The sequence below is a fragment of the Schistocerca nitens genome, chromosome 2 (genome assembly GCF_023898315.1).
Source record: "Schistocerca nitens isolate TAMUIC-IGC-003100 chromosome 2, iqSchNite1.1, whole genome shotgun sequence".
NCBI classification, from domain to species: domain Eukaryota; kingdom Metazoa; phylum Arthropoda; class Insecta; order Orthoptera; family Acrididae; genus Schistocerca; species Schistocerca nitens.
The window spans coordinates 354,363,353-354,384,750 of NC_064615.1; the positions used below are offsets into that span (position 1 = coordinate 354,363,353).

At 38.5% G+C, this 21,398-nt stretch overlaps 1 non-coding gene across 1 annotated transcript; it reads left to right on the forward strand.

Moving 5' to 3' along the window:
• The first annotated feature begins 3,710 nt into the window (after window positions 1–3,710).
• Trnav-uac (transfer RNA valine (anticodon UAC)) lies at window positions 3,711–3,784 on the forward strand. The gene has a single exon. It is a non-coding gene; the product is annotated as a tRNA-Val (tRNA).
• Window positions 3,785–21,398: the final 17,614 nt, after the last annotated feature.

Genomic DNA, 21,398 nt, shown 5'->3' on the forward strand with positions numbered 1-21,398 from the left:
GCATTTGTGTGTGAGCTTAAACTAAATAACAGAACTTTTATAACTGTAGTTGTGTGGGAAATTTTCTGCCAGGTCTGAAAAAGTTGGATCCTTTGTTGTGCTATTTACCAGACAGAAAGAAGCAAATTATTGTTTGTGGGGATTGCAATGTAGACACCCTGAAAGAGTCTGATAGAAAGCATGACCTTGTAGTATTACTAGGTCCTTTCACTTTGACATCAGTTATCGATTGTCCTACTTGGGTAGTACAGGAAACTAGCACACTCATAGATAATGTTTTTATAGACCAAGGCAAATTTAATGACATAAAAACTTTTCCTTTTAAGAATAGGCTTTCTGATCATGATGCACAGCTAATTACAGTATATGACATAGCTCCATACAGTAATGCAAAACAGTCATCCAAAATGGGGTATTCTATTAATGGTTTAACAATTATAGATTTTAGGGGAAGCTTGTTACATTTAGACTGTGATGCCATGTACAGGGGACCTGATGCAACTTGAAATTTAGTCTTTGTCATGATTCCCATGTGAGTATATCTGTAAACAGTTTTCCTAAGAGAACAGGGAAACATCATTGTAAGAAACCATATATAAAGTCAAGGCTTACAAAAGGGATAAAAATATCTTGTGAATCGAAAAGGGTGATGTATCTTATAGCTAGGAGTAATGCCCCAGAAAGAGTCTAACATCATAAAAACTATTGCATTGTATTAAGAAAAGTTATTAAAAAGTCCAAAGTATGTGCAACATGTCTGAGATTAGCAATGGCTCTGAGCACTATGCGACTTAACTTCTGAGGTCATTAGTCGCCTAGAACTTAGAACTAATTAAACCTAACTAACCTAAGGACATCACACACATCCATGCCCGAGGCAGGATTCGAACCTGCGACCGTAGCGGGCACGCGGTTCCAGACTGAAGCGCCTTTAACCGCACGGCCACACCGGCCGGCGGAGATTAGCAACTCTGATAATTAAAACAATTTGGAGTATCGCTAAAAGGGAAGCAGTGCAACTGAGAGCACTGGAAGACTGCATTTCTGTCAAACGCAATGAAAAGTTTGTTGACAAAAAGTCAGAAGCAGAAAATATTTTTAACAGTCATTTTGTAAGTGCTGTGCAGAAAATAGGATCCAGCTGATCATTGGAAAATAGAAGGCTGTATATGGATGAGGCAATACCTATGCAATTTGATAAAATTGAAATTGTATCCTCCTGTCCTGCTGGAATTAGAAAAATAATAAATTCACTACAAAGAAAAGTTTTGCTTGGAATTTATGGCATTTCCAACAGAGTAGGAAAAGCTAGTTTCAAACAGGTGCGTATGATTCTCAGCCGCATATGTAGTAGCTTACTCAAAGAGAGCATTTTTCCAGATAGACTGAAATTTGCTATTTTTAATCACTGCTTAAAAAAGGAGATGACTGTTTTGCCGCCCAATGTCACTTTGGCAGTTTTATCCAAATTCTTGGAAAAGTAATGCATTTGAGAGTAGCTTCATGAATTTGTAAAATTGAAGTACTAGCAAAATCACAATTTGGTTTTCAGAATGGCTTTTCAACAGAAAATGCTATATTTGCTTATACTGATCAAATATAAAATGCACTGAATAACCGAACATCATCCATTGGGATATTTTGTGAGCTCTCAAAGGCTTTTCGGGGTGTGAATCATGCTATTCTTGTAGACAAGCATAAGTATTGTGGTATGAGAGGGACAGTGCAGAAATAATTTAATTCATAGTTGACTGGAAGAATGCAGAGGATTGAAATTAACAGTACAGATAGTCTGCAAAAATCAGCAGAGTCCTTTAGCTTCAGAGGTAACAGGAATGATGGCCCATAGGGTTCAGTCCTGGGTCCCTTATTGTTCTTTGTTATATTCGTGACTTGTCACTCTTTATTCATGAAGATGCAAAGCTAGTTCTTTTTGCTGATGATATAAGTATGGTAATCAAACCCAAGAAACAAGAAATACCCGAGGAAATTGTAAATAAGCCTTTCAGAAAATTATGAAGTGGCTCTCTGGAAATGGACACTGACCAAATTTTGAGAAAACACAGGATATAAAGTAAATGGCATAACAGCATTGACATATATAGACTTTACAAACGAAGACAGTAACTTGTTCTCGAAAGAACAGTTACTGTTGATGACCGTGCAGCTTTCCCCTGGAATAAATGATGACTAACTGACAACCTCAGCTGCCGACAGGTGTTGTTGATATACCTCGATGTGGACAGTTGAAAATGTGTGCCCCGACCGGGATCTCCTGCTTACATGGCAGACGCTCTATCCATCTGAGCTACCGAGGACACAGATGAATAGCGCGACTGCAGGGACTTATCCCTTGCACGCTCTCCGTGAGGCTCACATTCCCAACTGTCCACAATTCTACATACGTATTGTACCTTATAGACATTTTGCCCACCCACTCATTACTCGCGCACGATTTGGCGATTCCCGTAAGAGTTTGGGCAACCTGTGCGCATTCGCACAGAAGAAGGTCAATGGCTGGGTAGCCTTTAACTATATATACGAAGACAGTAACTTGTTCTGGAAAGAACAGTTACTGTTGATGACCGTGCAGCTTTCCACTGGAATAAATGATGACTAACTGACAACCTCAGCTGCCGACAGGTGTTGTTGATATACCTCGATGTGGACAGTTGAAAATGTGTGCCCCGACCGGGATGTCCTGCTAACATGGTAGACGCTCTATCCATCTGAGCTACCGAGGACACAGATCAATAGGGCGACTGCAGGACTTATCCCTTGCACGCTCTCCGTGAGGCTCACATTCCCAACTGTCCACAATTCTACATATGTATTGTACCTTATAGACATTTAGCCCACCCACTCATTACTCGCGCACGCTTTGGCGATTCCCGTAAGAGTTTGGGCAACCTGTGCGCATTCGCACAGTAGAAGGTCTATGGCTGGGTAGCCTTTAACTATACATACGAAGACAGTAACTTGTTCTCGAAAGAACAGTTACTGTTGATGACCGTGCAGCTTTCCCCTGGAATAAATGATGACTAACTGACAACCTCAGCTGCCGACAGGTATTGTTGATGTACCTCGATGTGGACAGCTGAAAATGTGTGCCCCGACCGGGACTCGAACCTGGGATCTCCTGCTTACATGGCAGATGCTCTATCCATCTGAGCTACCGAGGACACACATGAATAGCGCGACTGCAGGGACTTATCCCTTGCACGCTCTCCGTGAGACTCACATTCCCAACTGTCCACAATTCTTCATACGTATTGTATCTTATAGACATTTTGCCCACCCACTTTGGCGATTCCCGTAAGAGTTTGGGCAACCTGTGTGCATTCGCACAATTTCAGCTGTCCACATCGAGATATATCAACAACACCTGTCGGCAGCTGAGGTTGTCAGTTAGTTATCATTTATTCCAGTGGAAAGCTGCACGGTCATCAACAGTAACTGTTCTTTCGAGAACAAGTTACTGTCTTCATATATATAGTTAAAGGCTACCCAGCCATTGACCTTCTTCTGTGCGAATGCGCACAGGTTGCCCAAACTCTTACGGGAATCGTCAAAGCGTGCGCGAGTAATGAGTGGGTGGGCTAAATGTCTATAAGGTACAATACGTATGTAGAATTGTGGACAGTTGGGAATGTGAGCCTCACGGAGAGCGTGCAAGGGATAAGTCCCTGCAGTCGCGCTATTCATCTGTGTCCTCGGTAGCTCAGATGGATAGAGCGTCTGCCATACAAGCAGGAGATCCTGGGTTCGAGTCCCGGTCGGGGCACACATTTTCAGCTGCCCACATCGAGGTATATCAACAACACCTGTCGGCAGCTGAGGTTGTCAGTTAGTCATCATATATAGACTTTGCACAGAAGTCTGTTGCCTAGGCAGAATATTCAAAATTTCTGGATGTGTTCATTGATGAGAAATTGTATTGGAAGTAACACATTGATGATCTACTGAAACGTTTAGGTTGAGCTACTTATGCTGTTAGGTTATAGCAAATTTTGCTTGAGGCACCGTTATACCAAGTGGTAAGGCGCGTCGATCTTAGAGCATGAGATATGGTAACCTTAAGTCATTGACAACACACAATGGTCGCGGTAGCACCTGATTCCAGAATAGCTGCAGTAGTTAGGATCTGCGAACTACCCCGTCTTGACCATGTCCCCAAAACTTAACTCATAATGAGATCCCTTCGAAGCAAATTGTCATAAAGATCATCTATAAAGGCTTCGTACAACGATAATAACAGATACGACCAAACTGTCTTGTTTCTTCTGTTTTATTTAATGTAACTTTGTTCACAGTTTTATTTCGCATTCACCACTCATTCACATTCTGATGTGGAGTATATGCGAGTGCCTGAACCTAACTCCCAAGTTCCCTCGAAACCCTTTGATGAACAGTTTTGGTTGCTCGACACCAACAGTCAGTGATAATGATACAGTATTTTGTAATTGACTCTTCTAGTTTAGCTACCGCCCTCCACGAATGCTTGTTAGGCGTAAGACAATTACACTGTTTTCTCTCCGGTCCGCTATTATTAAGAGTTCGCGTAAAAGTTAACGTTTTTCTCCTTTTCATAAATTGGAGCCAGCTCTCCGCGATATAATTAAAAAAAAAAAAAGGTCTCAATACAGCGTCCCTCGTGAGCTGCATGTAGATTTATCACGGAATTGACCGCCCTGTAGGTGTACTCAATTTAATGACCACACTTCGCTATCCGCGATTTCGTGTAACTAATTGTCCTTTTGTTACTCTGATCGTATACCGTAGTTATTTAAAACTCGCCCCTATATTGTTTCACAACGCACAATTAGCACTTGTTTGTTTCTAAGAGTAAACGAAAAAATGTCGCCATATCATCGGCTTCGTCGATATAAAACAAAATGCCCAATTTTACCTCTTCTTATAGGATCGGTTACCTTACTCATTAATTTACTACATATTATTTCCAATAACACTAAACAGGCATCACCGTTATATTTTAATTGTATTCAAAAGCATTTTATTATTATTATGAACTACCAAATCGTAACAAATCGTGCGGCGTGCGTTTTCAAGATAGCATTACACTCGCCCAGGCTTTATTCATGCAATATTATATATAAAGATACAGACAGGACCGAATGATCGATCTCTCCACCATAACCAATAGAGGCAAATACCCTATTCAAGTTCTGTTACATCTATCTTGACTCGTATTGTTACATGCCGCCCCCAGACTGTGATGTCTTCAAGAGGGTTCCAGACAGAACAGGCTTATATGTTGTTTCCTGGACAGGAGAGGGTATTTGTTTCGGTGAATCCACTCACTCTCAGATTCACTCAACAAGTCAGTACATACATTCTACAGTTCTTAAGTTGAGTTAATGGGCCTTGACAAAATGCCCTTAACTAAATTCCACATTTGTTTATAGGTCGTCTTAGAAACAGTTTGCACTAATCACTTCATATTCACACCACATTTTTTCTTGGACGAAGCCCTCAGTTCTTCAACTGACTGTGCAAGGCAGGAATCACAGCTGGGTTCGACGATTGGCATCCTAGGTCACGACCCTTTTCAAGCCACTTGTTTAACCAGAGAGGATTTGGTCCTCTTCTTTCCCTCTTAATTCCACATTTAAATCATTCATCCTCACTGTTCAGTGAGAGGATAAATAGTATTTCAGCGTCGTCATTGTCGCTGATATCAAGAAGGTATCTGATGGAAATCTTCAGTACTTTCTTTAATTTTCTTTGTAAGTTAGTATAACTATGTATTTATTCATGAGTGCTTTTATTTAGTCATCGCTGAGTGTAGTCTTGGTATCATTCAGTGTTTCTTGAATCTATATTTCGCTCATTACTGATAATACTTCTTCAGGTCTATGTGAGGGAACAACCCTTTAATTATATCAGTATCACAATCTGCCAGGAGGTAGCTCCCTTCATGAGGTATTTTCATTATTTTGTATGGACCTGTATATAAATATTGTCACTTCTTATTCAGTCTTTTCCTTGTTGGAGCTTTTGGGTGATTTCTCGATAAAATTTCTTCCCCTACATTATATGTGACTACTTTCGTCACGTTTTTATCAAACCGGGTTTTTCTCAATTGTGCTTGATGCTTCAGGTTTTTGTAGACGTTCTTCACCATATCGTCTTTCTTGATAAACTTTTGTTCTATTGCAGGTAATTTATTCATCCATTCTGGCACAATACTTTCACCAAGTACTATTTGATTCGGTGAATAACCTGTCGATAAGTGCAGTAAGTCATTATATACTTTCTCAAATTCATAAGTCCAATCGATCCATTTATAATGTTGTTTGGGTGTGTACGTCCGTAAAAATCGGTTCAACTCTCGGAAGATTCTCTCAACTGGATTTCCACAAGGGTAAAATCTTGAGATATAAATGTACTGGATTCCTTGTTCGTTCATAGTGTCTCTCCTCAGTTATATAGTTGTTGATAAATTTGCATAACGTGGCTCGAACATGCAGATTTTTCAAACGATATAATTTCTCATATTTTGAAAAGAGATCATAAAAAGTAAAAACATATTTGAACCGTCCACATGTCATGGGACATGGCCCACAGACATCACATGATACCAACATTAAAGGTTGTTGTGGGATGATCGGATGTAATCCTGTCTTCCGACAATAGTTTATGGGTTTTGCCTTCTGACATATTTTGCACTTCTTAAGAATATTTGTAGCTAGATGTCCCAAATTTGGATGATAGCAGTATTGTGCTATTTTGGCTGTACATTAGCGACACCAAAATGATCCCAATTCAAGTGAGTGTACCATACTAGTGATTCTAAATATTTATTTGGAACACAAGCTTTCCAAACATCTTCTTCATCCTTCCTTCGATACAATATTCCGGATTTTAATTGTTACTGTTCTTGAGAGTGACTTAGCGTTTTGCTTTCAACAGCATGTCTAATGGCTTTCCACAACTTATCATTTCTTGCCGTTGTGGGAGACTTCGACACAGATGTGTAATCTGCCTCTCACAATATTGACTTGATAAATTAATGACTTTAAAGTCAATAGTCCGTTCTTCACACTCGTCGTCATTCTTTCTTTTCAGTAGTCTTGAAACAGCATCGGCTATGATGTTGTCTTTCCCTCTGATGTATTTGAGCTTAATATCATATTTTTGCAGTAGCAAGGCCCACCAGGTTAAACGTGAATGGAACATCGTTCCCGTTAAAATAAAAGATAAAGCTTTGTGGTCGCAGAATACAATGATCTTCCTTCCATATACAAAATAGCGAAACTTTCTAAGGGACCAGACCACGTCCAGTACTTCCATTTCAGTAGTACAATATGGACGTTCACAGCTAGAGAGTGTTCTGCTGGCAAACTCAATTAGTTTGATGGTACTGATATCTTCTGGATTGTCCATCTGGAAAAGAGTGGCACCCAATCCTGTTTCAGAAGCATCCGCAGCAATATAAAAATCTTGATCAAGTCTCGGATGATGAAAGAGTGGCGTATTAGTCAAAGCATTGCGGATGTTATCAAAAGCTTGTGTGCATTCGGTATTCCACTCCCACATGACATTTTTTCTTAACAGCTGTAACAAACAGTCTTGGCTTCCTAACTGATTGGGTAAAAATCATCGAAAAAAGAAACTAAGCCGATAAACGACTTTCATTCCGTTCTATTCTTTGGATAAGCACATCTGTTAATTGCATCAATCTTTTTAGGATTTGGTTTTATCCCTTCAGGAGTAATTATATGTCCAAGAAATTTTAATTGGTTATAAGCAAACTTGGATTTGCTCAAATTTACAGTAACTCCCTATTCCAAAAATTCCGCAAAAACTATTCTTAATAAGTCCAAATGTTCCTCCCAAGTTTCAGAAGCAATTAGCAAATCATCCACATATAAAGTAACTTCATTCAAAATATCTCTGCCCAGTACGGTATTTAATGCCGATATGAAAACACCACTGCTTATTTTCAACCCAAATGGCATGACGGTAAACCGGTAACTTTGTCCTAGAAAAACGAATGCAGTATATTTTCGAGATTCTTTCGATATTTTAGTTTGCCAATATGAACTACGCATATCCAAAGAAGTTAAGAAGCGGGCACCATAAAACTTTTGTAATAACTCTTCTAGGTTCTCCGGTCGCGTTTGTACAGGTATAATGATCTTACTGATCTCTCTGTCATCGAATACCAATTTGATGTCACCATTGGGTTTAATTACCGCCACAAGAGGGTTACAATATTTGGAATCTGAGGGCTCAGTAATACCCCATTCTAACATTTTATTGATTTCCTTTCTGGCTACTTCTTTCTTTGTCTGTGGGATAGAATAGGAAGTATGACAAAAGGCTTTATCCACGTACATATTTATATGGTATTCAAAGTCTTTTATTATTCCAGGACGTTTACTAAAAACCGACTGATAGTACAATTCGTCCCTTTGGATAACAGATGAATATTCTGATTCTAACACCTTTTCCTGCAATGACATTTTATCCATCATTTCCTTAGAACATTCAATAAGGCAGATATCATACACATTTTCATCATCAATACTGACATATTTTACCAATAAAAAAATGGTTCAAATGGCTCTGAGCACTATGGGACTCAACTGCTGAGGTCATTAGTCCCCTAGAACTTAGAACTAGTTATACCTAACTAACCTAATGACATCACACACATCCATGCCCGAGGCAGGATTCGAACCTGCGACCGTAGCGGTCTCGCGGTTCCAGACTGCAGCGCCAGAACCGCGCGGCCACTTCGGCCGGCTTTTACCAATAGGTGCATACACAGTTGATTTGGAATTACTCGGCACTTTCTCATGGTGGCTGTCAAAACATTACAATTGGAATTAAATATACATTCACCTTTCTCTAAATTAATGATTGCACTGGTCTCATATAAAAAATCCAAACCCCAGATACATGGTACTGTCATTTTAGGAACAACCAGGAATGTACTTTCTATTTGAGCAGCCCATATTGTAACGTCGGCATGTACCTGTTTCACAACTCTTTGCATTTTTGCACTGAATGCGCCAGACATGGTACATCCTGTGATAGGAAAAGTGGGCATTTTTACCCCTCGACTTATCTGTTTTAAACAGTCCAGCGTCATGACACTAATAGTCGCTCCAGTATCAATTAATATTTCAACATCAACATTATTTAAACTTGTTGGAATTATTGCCTGTAAAATTTGTCTGTATTTATTAGAATTTTCAGGTTTTTCTTCAATTAATTCATTCCTTATATCCTGATCATTATTGTACCTTAATACTCCAAATTGATGCCTGCCTTCCTTCTCCCGTCCAGTCATCCTAGGAAGGCATTTGGTGACTGGTATTAGTTGAATCTATCTCGCTGAGTCATTGGTGGGGTTTCATGAACGTCCACAATCCATACAGTATGATCCGAGTTATGGTATTCACCCCATCGCACATTGGAGGCTCCTTCGCCCATTGGTAAAACTCCTTGTGCTGGATGAGGACTCGAGGCATTTGTTCCATCCTCCCAATGAACATTATGCTTTGAATTATCTTCCCAAGGTCGAATACAATTGGGCTCATAACCTGGGTACATGTTACTCTTATTAATATCACTACTATGCACATTCACATCACCATATCGACGTTTATGATTAAGCTGTACAGCATTAATCTGATTTATTGGGTTGAAATTACCCCCATAATTACCTCTAACACAGTATCTCTTCTATATTTATTATAGTCATTGTTTTTATTGTAACCATAGGACAAAGATTGTCCATGCTCCTGTGATGCGGGTTTGACCTGGTTTTCGGTATTATTATTATCATAAGTTAAATTATTATTATAATTATTCATATTACTATGAGTGTGAGTCGACATTTGATTACTAATCATTTGTCTTGCATCTTCCATAATCATATCTATAGTCAATCACCGACAAGAATTGTTCTACATTGTGGCCAGGAACATTTATTAACTTTTCACGTATATTTATGGGCAACCTTCGCTTCAAAATTCTGATCACTTCCTTGTGAGAAATCGGATTACTCCAATAACGTGTCTTAATTATGTACTTTTCAAAATATTGCCTTAAAGTACTCCTTTTACTGTTAAAATACTCAGGTTGATAAAACTCCTTTCTTAATTTCTCTTGCTTACTCGACGACCAGTATTTAGCCAAAAAAAGTTGTTCAAACTCAACGCAAGTATGGCAATTTTCACTTATTTTGGCGGCCCATAATGAGGCTTCTCCCGTAATTTTGTGTACTATAAATTGAAGCTGGTCGTGCTCAGACCAGCTACATGGAAATATTCTTTTGAAATTATTGATAAAGATTTTCGGATGCAGGTTGTTCTTTTCAGTGGAGACTGTTGGTAATTGTCTACTTTTAAAAATGCTATTCTCCACCCTTCAAGAAGACAAGTATTCTTGGTGACCAAAAGAATCATCATTTTTACCAACTGAATCATCAACTTCCCAATGCAAATTTTCACCACAATTGCACTTCGTATTATCACATGTTTGGTTGTTTTTCGAACGTTCGTCCTCAGTCAACAAATTTTGTGATGACTTTCGTTCTAACTTCGCCAATTTATGATTGGTTTCCTTTTGCCATTTAGGGAACTCATCAACTATTTTGTCTTTTATTTTCTGAATTTCGCTAGTGAAGAGCTTAATTACTTCATCATTCCTACTTAGGTGCTCACTGATATTTTCATTTGGCTGGGATCCAATAGCAGTCTTAACCTTGTCTACAATTTCATTTCCTTTTATTTGTATCCATTCAGATAGATTTTCGTCAAGTCTTTTAGTTTGATCTACCAAATACTTGTCAATCCCCTTAGGAGCATTGGACTCAAACTCGTCTATCTGTTTCGAAAGCTCTTCTATCTGTGTGCTAGCATTGAAACAGCTACTTTCACACTTAACCATCCTATTGGACAGGTCATCATAACTCTTCTAAAGTATCTCATATTTCTTTTCTATTTCACGAAGTTTTCCCATTAAATTATTATGTTGCCTTTCTAAGGTTTTAGAAAACTCTACATCTAGTTCTCCCAATTTCGCATTTAATTGAGTCTCCCAGTCCGCCTTTAATTCTTTCTTAGTATTTTCCAGTTTATGATCAAAGGTGTTCAGTTTGCTTTCGAAAGAATCCATTTTACCTTCTAATGAACCAAATTTGGGGTGAAATGTTTTATTTAACTTTTGATTGTCTTCTTTTAATGGCTTATTATCTTTTTCTAGTGAACCAAGTCTTCCATTCATTACACCTATTTGAGTATTTATTGATACCAGCATATCAAACATTTTTTGATTAATATTTCCATTTTGAGGATCAACTTGCTGATCTACTTCCGAAACCTCAAGATCTTTATGTTCTCCCATGCTGCTTACCTTAGGTATCATTGTATTTGATTCTCCTAACGGTTCTAAATCAATAACTGTATTATTAACTGTACATGTCTCCTGTCCCACATTGAGCTCATGGGATGCATCATCCATATCCTCCTCACTTTTCTCTCTCTCTCTCTATTTATTACTCCACTCAACTGCACATTATCATGTATTTTTTGGCTCGTTTTGACATGATTATTCACTACCAAGACATACATTTATTTTCACTATGTATTTATATATATTTATCTACCAAAATAACAAGTCTCAACTTCCTTTTTTTTGAAACTTCCTGGCAGATTAAAACTGTGTGCCCGACCGAGACTCGAACTCGGGACCTTTGCCTTTCGCGGGCAAGTGCTCTACCACTGAGCTACCGAAGCACGACTCACGCCCGGTACTCACAGCTTTACTTCTGCCAGTACCTCGTCTCCTACCTTCCAAACTTTACAGAAGCTCTCCGGTTCGCAGGAGAGCTTCTGTAAAGTTTGGAAGGTAGGAGACGAGGTACTGGCAGAAGTAAAGCTGTGAGTACAGGGTGTGAGTCGTGCTTCGGTAGCTCAGTGGTAGAGCACTTGCCCGCGAAAGGCAAAGGTCCCGAGTTCGAGTCTCGGTCGGGCACACAGTTTTAATCTGCCAGGAAGTTTCACATCAGCGCACACTCCGCTGCAGAGTGAAAATCTCATTCTGGAAACATCCCCCAGGCTGTGGCTAAGCCATGTCTCCGCAATATCCTTTCTTTCAGGAGTGCTAGTTCTGCATGGTTCGCAGGAGAGCTTCTGTAAAGTTTGGAAGGTAGGAGACGAGGTACTGGCAGAAGTAAAGCTGTGAGTACCGGGTGTGAGTCGTGCTTCGGTAGCTCAGTGGTAGAGCAATTGCCCGCGAAAGGTAAAGGTCCCGAGTTCGAGTCTCGGTCGGGCACACAGTTTTAATCTGCCAGGAAGTTTCACATCAGCGCACACTCCGCTGCAGAGTGAAAATCTCATTCTGGAAACATTCCTTTTTTTAATTATATTGTTATTTTAATCATACCTGGTAGTATCGCTCACTTTTAGCGATTATTGAAGAATACCTCTCTCATTGGACAGATTCACTGGCTGCTACAATATTGTCCAACTCTAGGGTTCGTGAATCTGGATGACATTCGACTCGATGCAGCAATCCTCCTCGGTCTGACCCCACGTTGGGCGCCACTTCTACCGTATCTTCCTTCGTCGTCGGCATTATCGTTGTTTCCGTGGGACACCGTTATACCAAGTGGAAAGGCGCGTCAATCTTAGAGCATGAGACAACACACAACGGTCACGGTAGCACCTGATCCCAGAATAGCTGCAGTAGTTAGGATCTACGAACTACCCTGTCTTGACCAGGTCCCCAAAACTTAACTCGTAATGAGATCCCTTCGAAGCAAATTGTCATAATGATCATCTATAAAGGCTTCATACAACGATAAGAAATGTTGCAGTTTATGGAATAATAACAGATACGACCAAACTGTCTTGTTTCTTCTGTTTTATTTAATGTAAATTTGTTCACAGTTTTATTTCGCATTCACCACTCATTCACATTCTAATGTGGAGTATGTGCGAGTGCCTGAACCCTAACTAACAAGTTCCTTCGAAACCCTTTGATGAACAGTTTTGGTTGCTCGACACCAACAGTCAGTGATAATTTTGTAACTGACTCTTCTAGTTTAGCCACCGCCCTCCACGAATGTTTGTTAGGCGTAAGACAATTACACACTTTTCTCTCCGGTCCGCTATTATTAAGAGTTCGCGTAAAAGTTAACGTTTTTCTCCTTTTCATAAATTGGAGCCAGCTCTCCGCGATATAATTAAAAAAACGGTCTCAATACCGCGTCCCTCGTGAGATGCATATAGATTTATTCCGGAATTGACCGCCCTGTAGGTGTACTCAATTTAATGACCACACTTCGCTATCCGCGATTTCGTGTAACTAATTGTCCTTTTGTTACTCTGATCGTATACCGTAGTTATTTAAAACTCGCCCCTATATTGTTTCACAATGAACAGTTAGCACTTGTTTACTTGTTTATTTCTAAGAGTAAACGAAAAAATGACGCCGTATCATCGGCTTCGTCGATATAAAACAAAATGGCCAATTTTACCTCTTCTTATACGATCGGCTACCTTACTCATTAATTTACTACATATTATTTCCAATAACAGTAAACAGGTATCGCCGTTATATTTTAATTGTATTCAAAAGCATTTTATTATTATTATGAACTACCAAATCGTAACAAATCGCGCAGTGTGCGTTTTTAACGATAGCTTTACACTCGCCCAGCCTTTATTCATGCAATATTATATGTAAATATACAGACAGGACCGAAAGATCGATCTCTCTACTGTAACCAATAGATTCAAATACCCTATTCAAGTTCCGTTACATCTATCTTGACTCGTATTGTTACAAAGAGAAAAAGTATTCATTGAATAAAAGAGTTTAATCAGAATAATAGCTGTAGCCATCCAAGATCACCTTGCAAACATTTACTTAAGGAACTCGAGACATTCACAGTGTCTTCGAAATACATGTATCGACTTATGGAATTTCTTATTAATAACCTATCCCAATCAAAATATAATAGCAAAGTGCTTAGTTATAACAGTAGAAGAAAGGATGATCTTCATTACACAGTGTTAAATCTGTCTTTGGCACAGAAAGGGGTGAATTATGGTGCCACAAAAATGTTTGGTCATTTGTGCATGGTGGAATGGGGACAAAAAGCCCCACAACAGCCCCACATGACACAATATGGGAGCATGTTCAAGATTGGGGACGAAATCTGCAGAGAAAGTTGTCCCAGGCGTAGGTTCAGCAACTTCAGTGGTGTAGAAGCCCAACGCCAGCATAACTCGTCTGTGATTTATATGACACGATCTGCAGTTCCATGTATGTGGATGCTAACGTCATTAGCTGCTTAGAGCTGCAACACAAGAGCTTCAGAATCCAGTTCATACGTCTGTTGAGACGCCATGCATAGTCTGGTCCTATGCCAATAAGGAAGACCTTGTTTGTAGATCGACCACAAATACACAAACATTCATCAGCAGATTTAGACATTAGGGAAGAGAGGCAACTTGATGTTGTGACGCAAGCTGGCGTGACTACTGCAACTCACATTTGTTATTTCGATAAGAATACTGCTGCTGACAGCTGAAAGTGGTTGCGCCCAACTGCAAGTGGTACCAACAGCAGTGTGGTCATGAGGCGCTGGAATCAGCTGATATGGTGTTGTCTGCTACTGGTGGTGTGGTCTGGCACTTATGAGGGAATCCATGATGCCAACTTTGCGCAGTGTTGGGTTACGTCGCGTTCGTTCAGCAAGTGTGCCTGCCGCCACAACACTGTCGGCAGGCACACTCACATTGATGTGCTGCTTATGTTTTATGTAAACAGTCTGTCTGCTAGGATTATTTTATTGTCCAACAGTTCCATCTCATTCGGAATCATTGCTAGCTGTAGTGAAGGTGGTAGTTTGACGATAGACAGCGTCCACAGTGTTGGATCTGGTATCAAAGTGAGGCAAACAAGGGAATATAGTCGGCGCCGGCGAGTTGTTCATTATAGATCACTTGGTGCACCTGTTGCCGCAGGGTACAAGCTGATTAGTATGGCATGTTCGATAAGACGACAGACGAGTATAACATACTTCGGATTCTTATCCCTAAGCCCAGTTAGAAAAAGACACAATCGGCTATTGCAGTTTAGAGCGCCAAAACGTAAATAAAAATATGACTATAAGCCAACTTTACGACATTTTCGAGTTTTCTGGTATAATACATACGGAAAAGTGAAACCTTTAGTAGTAAGCTTAAAAAACACTATGATACATGTTTTTAATGAGTAACCTATATGAAAGAAACTGTTATACATTATACAACAAACTTATCTTTACTAGACCAAAAAAACTCGTATATCTACCTGGCAGTTCTGTCGCCATCTTCACTCTTCATTCTTTTCTAATTCGATATAATTAATTAATTAATTTACATTTAACATTGGTTGAGAAGAAAATGAGACAGGGTTGTAGCCTATCACAGATGTTATTCAATCTGTGTATTGAGCAAGCAGCAAAGGAAACAAAAGAAAAATATGGAGTAGGAATTAATGTCCAGGGAGAAGAAATAAAAATTTTGAGGTTGCAATGGCTTTCTAATTCTATCAGAGAAAGCAAAGGACTTGGAAGAGCTGTTGAACGGAATGGGCAGTGTCTTGAAAGGATGGTATAAGATGAACATCAACAAAAGCAAAACGTGGATGATGGAATGTAGTCGAATTAAATCTGGTGATGCTCAGAGAATAAGATTAGGAAATGAGACACTAAAAGTAGTAGATAAGTTTTGCTATTTGGCCAGTAAAGTAACTGATGATGGTCGAAGAAGAGAGGATATAAAATGTAGACTAGCAGTGGCAAAAAAAGTGTTCCTGAAGAAGAGAAATTTGTTAACATCGAGTGTAGACTTAAGTATCAGGAAGTCTTTCCTGAAAGTATTTGTGTAGAGTGTAGCCATATATGGAAGTGAAACATGGACAATATCCAGTTTAGACAAGAAGAGAACAGAAGCTCTTGTAATGTGGTGCTACAGAAGAATGCAGAAGATAAAATGGCTATATCGTGTAACTAATGAGAAAGTACTGAATATATGCTAAATTTAGCTAATGATTGTATATTGTGATGGAGTATTGTTGCAGAAGTGACTGCTGGAATGATTATCTGTCAGAGTATTCAGCTCATAGGAATACTGTGATTCTCTCATGCATTTTGTAACAGTCCAGTACTTGAGACATTTCAGTATGCTAATGTAGTCTGAACTTATGAAAATGTTGCTGTGATAATACGCTTCATGCAAAACTTATGCTGTATGAGGATCAGTTACAACTAATCATGGTTTTTTGACTATATGATGAAACAATGCTGTCTTGTAATTAATCCTTTTATTAATGATGTGTTATTTTACTGAGATTTCTAATTACTATGATTACTACAAACTGAATCACAGTCCTCCATTTCTTCCTGTGTAGCCTAAATATACATAATTCCATCTAATTCCCCATGAAAACGCACCTGACTTTTTGCTTCTTCATCATAAGTATCAATTTTATCATTACTCCCATTATAATTAACTGACATAATGAAACTTCCTGGCAGATTAAAACTGTGTGCCGGACCGAGACTCGAACTCGGGACCTTTGCCTTTCGTGGGCAAGTTTGGAAGGTAGGAGATGAGGTACTGGCAGAAGTAAAGCTGTGAGGATGGGGCGTGAGTCGTGCTTGGGTAGCTCAGTTGGTAGAGCACTTGCACACTCTTGCACACTCCGCTGCAGAGTGAAAATCTCATTCTGGAAACATCCTCAAGACTGTGGCTAAGCCATGTCTCCGCAATACGCTTTCTTTCAGGAGTGCTAGTTCTGCAAGGTTCGCAGGAGAGCTTCAGTAAAGTTTAGAAGGGAGGAGACGAGGTACTGGCAGAAGTAAAGCTGTGAGGACGGGGCGAGAGTCGTGCTTGGGTAGCTCAGTTGTTAGAGCACCTGCCAGCGAAAGGCAAAGGTCCCGAGTTCGAGTCTTAGTCTGGCACACAGTTTTAATCTGCCAGGAAGTTTCATATCAGCGCACACTCCACTGCAGAGTGAAAATCTCATTCTGGGAACTGAAATAATCTCTTCATCCTCTTGTATGCGAGTGTTAGACTCTTCAGCTTCAGTATCACAAACAAGATTACTCTTAAATTCTGCTCCTTTATCATGCATCACATTATTTATTCTATAATCAGCAAAATTTCTATTAAATACCTATTGTCCCTTGAGAACTTTGTTATCTGACTGACCACAAAAATATGTGAGCACTTCTATATCCAGTTCTTTCTCTTTACTGCAAGCATCATTAGTTTTTCTGTCATCACTCACATCTGTATTATAACATTGTATATGCTAGATATGAAATATATTAAAGTGTTTCCCCATGAAACTATGTAAACATATAAAGAATAAAATGAAGGTATACTAATGAAAACACAATGCTACCAAAACACATTATGAATTTCAGTTTTGTTTTTCTGTATGAAATGCTTCACCTAATTAAAATAAATTGGCCAGAGAATTTTGCTGAAGAGACCAAACAAAAGGGCACTCTTTGTATCTTTTTCTGTAAAACAAAAGAAACAGTTTTTTTATTTGTGCTTACTTAGGAGTGCCATGTACATTAACTGTTGTGACTAAAATACTGTGTATTATTATAAACACGTATGTGGAATTCAATTAAAATATTAGGCCAGATTATCTCCCACATTAATAACCATAACTTTGTATGAATTTTTTAAGTTTTTCAGGGGCTGTAAAGAAAGGACTGTTGACAAATTGTGTGATGATACAATGCCCGAACGCAACACATATTCTGTCGTCATTTAGAGTGTATCTGTAAGCAGACCCCCCTGAGATTAACTTGTAGATCATTTCTTTTAGTTCCTTGCGTATATTTTTTTTTATAAAAATCTTTTTATGTGGTTAGTCAATTGCCTTGAAACAACGACGTCGGCAATTCTTTCACTGGTTTGATATATTGCACTTCACCAAAATCAACTGTCAGCAAATGGAAATATTATGTGAATGGGCAATTATTATCTTTTAACAGCAATTATCAATTCCATTTATATAGAACTTTGGATCAGGTTTGCCATCTTTGAACGTTTCTCTTGCTCATCATGTATAACATTATAGTCAGCGCTTTATATTATTATCATGACTTACTAGGACTTTTTTTTAGTAAATTGGAGATACAAACGCTTCAATGTTCATTACTTTTTAATATTCTCTATCAAAATACAGTTCACTCATCTGGTATGGTCCCCTGCCACACTACCTGTAGGATCCTGAGTTTCTTCTCTCTTTTAATCTTTTTCTGTTGTTAGTTGTTAACCAGATATTAAAGTGTCACTTCCCAAAATGATGGGCTCCCAATGGGGAGACTCTCAGTTTTCCGGTCGATATCCACTGGTACCTTGTTTTGTGTTGTCATATGGTCTGTTATTCCCATGACAAGCTCTAGTCCTATTTTCAAATTATCTATTTCCATTCCTGTTTTCATCATTCCACTGAAGATTTTTTCTGTTACCCCCTCCTGGAAAATCATTTGTAAAATTTCCTGTATCCCATCTTCTATGGTTTCCCGTTACAGTTTGGTTTCATCCCCCATACTGATAACTGTTATGGCTCCCCTGATTATAATTGAGTCTCTCATTGTTCTGTAATCCCCCAATTTATCCAGATACTTCAGAAACTGTTCAATAGAGTTATAGGGTTCATAAATCCCCACTGCATCTACGCTGGTAAAGTTTTTCTGTATGAATCTGTTTGTGTTAATTCATCAAAATTTTTAACTAAATGAATTAATATTCTAACTCGTTTTTCCCAAAATTACTTCATTCTTCCACTCCCTCCCTGTAGCCTGCTCTATTCTAGAATTCATCTTTAATATTAGCGTGTTCTGGATCCGACCAGAATTTATTTAGAATTCATTCTTCAAGTTTTCAGTTAGACATGTCTGAATTGATTTGTCCATGGCAGTGTTTCTCATCTAAAGCCTTCAAAGGCGTCCATGTGTCTGGTAAAAGCTCATCCTTCTTTTATTAATTCTTAGTCTCTTTCATATCCGATTCAATATCTTGAGGGCTGTACTTTCTGCCATACACCATGGGCTTTGGGAAGCTACCATGTATTATGTCAAGTGCAGGTAATACCTCTCTATACTCTGATTTCACCATGTGCAATGCTGAGTGAAGTTGTGAACACAAATTAGTTATGTTTTATATTGTAAGTTATTTAAGAAGCACAACAGAAATAATATTGACTCACCTTGATGATACAATGAATAGGTTACATTAAACATTTAATGATTCATATGTCAAGCAGGGGTCTTTCTATTAGTGGATGACAAAGGGTGTAGGAAAATGGCAGAATGTGCTTAGGAGGGGGTGGGGGTGTGTGGAGAAAGGTGAACTGTATACCACAGAAAATGCATTTATTAGCTTGAAAGTTTTCCTTTTTTGGCATGCAATGTGTATTTATTTACTTGTAAGCTTCCCTTTTTCCATCTGCTTATTGTTTACCAAAAGCCAACTAAGCTTATTGATATGGTTCCTTAAGGTGCTGAATTTCTGATAAAAGTACTGAAAATTGTTCTATCAGTAAGTTATTTTTATGCAGAGAAAAATAGATCCTGGATGCTCATCATAATGCAACAGGCTCTAACACTCGTAACACACAAGCAGCCATACTGTCTAACAAGAAGCTAAATAAGGAGATGACACAGGATTTGTACACTAGCAAGTAATATCATTACAGATGGGCCAGAAGAAAATTAGAAACTAAGTTCACCATGTTGGCTAAAGTTATAATACTCGAAATTCAAACAAATTCCATGCTATCATCACCTTCATTGGCTAGTGACTGTCTAGGTCAGGAAATAAAGTAGGTTACAATGGTATGGTTCTATTGTATCATTTCACATGTTACCAAAGAGCATTAAACTCTTGGGTGTTGAATTTAAGAAACGCAGAGATCACCTACACAGAAGAGTGGAATGACTAATGGATATCTACCAAAATAAACTTGTCTTAGGTGTGCTTGTAATGCCACAAGCTACTCACCTTTCTGACAAGGGAAGTCTGCCTTCTGAGAACAACTTTAGGGAGCCTTCTTGGACGCTGTGTCTAGTGAAACATTCCAAAGTAGGGATGGCAGACACCCAGTCGACAAGAAACGCCACTGAGGTGCCATGCATATTGCCAATTAGGTGGATGCCAAAGTGGAGGATTTTGTTGTTCAAGTTTCCTTCTAGTTTACTGGACTTTACTATTTGTTTGAGCAATGGCAAAGTGTGCTCTTGAAAAGAGTGGTATTTCTGTTGTCCTCTGACCAATCAGGCCACTAGCCAGGTTTGAGCAACAAGATCAATGGAAAGTTTTCAGGCCTCTACAAGGGGAACTAAAGACAAATACCCTTATAACTGCTGTTCATGTGCACATATGATTACCTACACATTCAAACATTGCAGGGCTTATTCACTATAGGGGTTATGGAAAGAGGCTATGGATATGTAACACAAAAAATTCAATAAAGAAATATTTTCCTACATAATTCTCATAGCTATAAGACATACAAAACAAGCAGTAGAAAAGTAATCTGTCAGATTAACTGAAAGTAAGTTAACTCTTTCAGATAACTATGACATGAAAGTGGTCTGAAACAAACATCTTATAAACTTTTTCATAAATTTTCTTTTAAACATATCAGCCACGCCAGAAATAAAATTACTGTGACAATGTGGCACAAAATCCAAAGGATACAGTTTATCATCTCCAGGAAAACTTTTAACAGCTACATGTGACAACACTTCACTGCAATTACTAACAAAACTGTTTACAGCAAAAATTTCTTGTAAAACAACTGGTTTCCTACTAATCTCACACATTACTTTTGCGTACATCTTCATTACTAGTGACTACTTTTTCTATTCACAAAACTTGATTAATTGTTTTACAAATTCAAAATTTCAAGTTTCTCTTTGAGATTCTGTTTTGTCTGAATTATTTTTGATTTCAAAATTTGATTTTCCTGCTTTAAGACTTTGTGAATAATATCAAAATTTTTAGCCATTTTCTAAAATTTGATATGTATGATTTGATTCTGTTTTCACAATTTTAGTCTAGATTTCAATTGTGTTTGAAAATCAGTTTTGTTGTGGGATTCAGTTTTTAATTCATTGTTTGAAATTTCTATTTTGTTGCATAGTTTACTGTTTGTTTCAGTCACTCAGAGACCCAGCTGAAAGGTTTGTTACATCAATTTGTTGTCTGTTTCCTAAAGTGAATCTAAAATCATTTTCTAAATTTCTGTACACCTGTTTAAAAGTTCAATTTCTCACTGAGAAGATCTTGTAGAAACTACATGCAAACCCTGAGTCACTTCCTATCACACTGTCT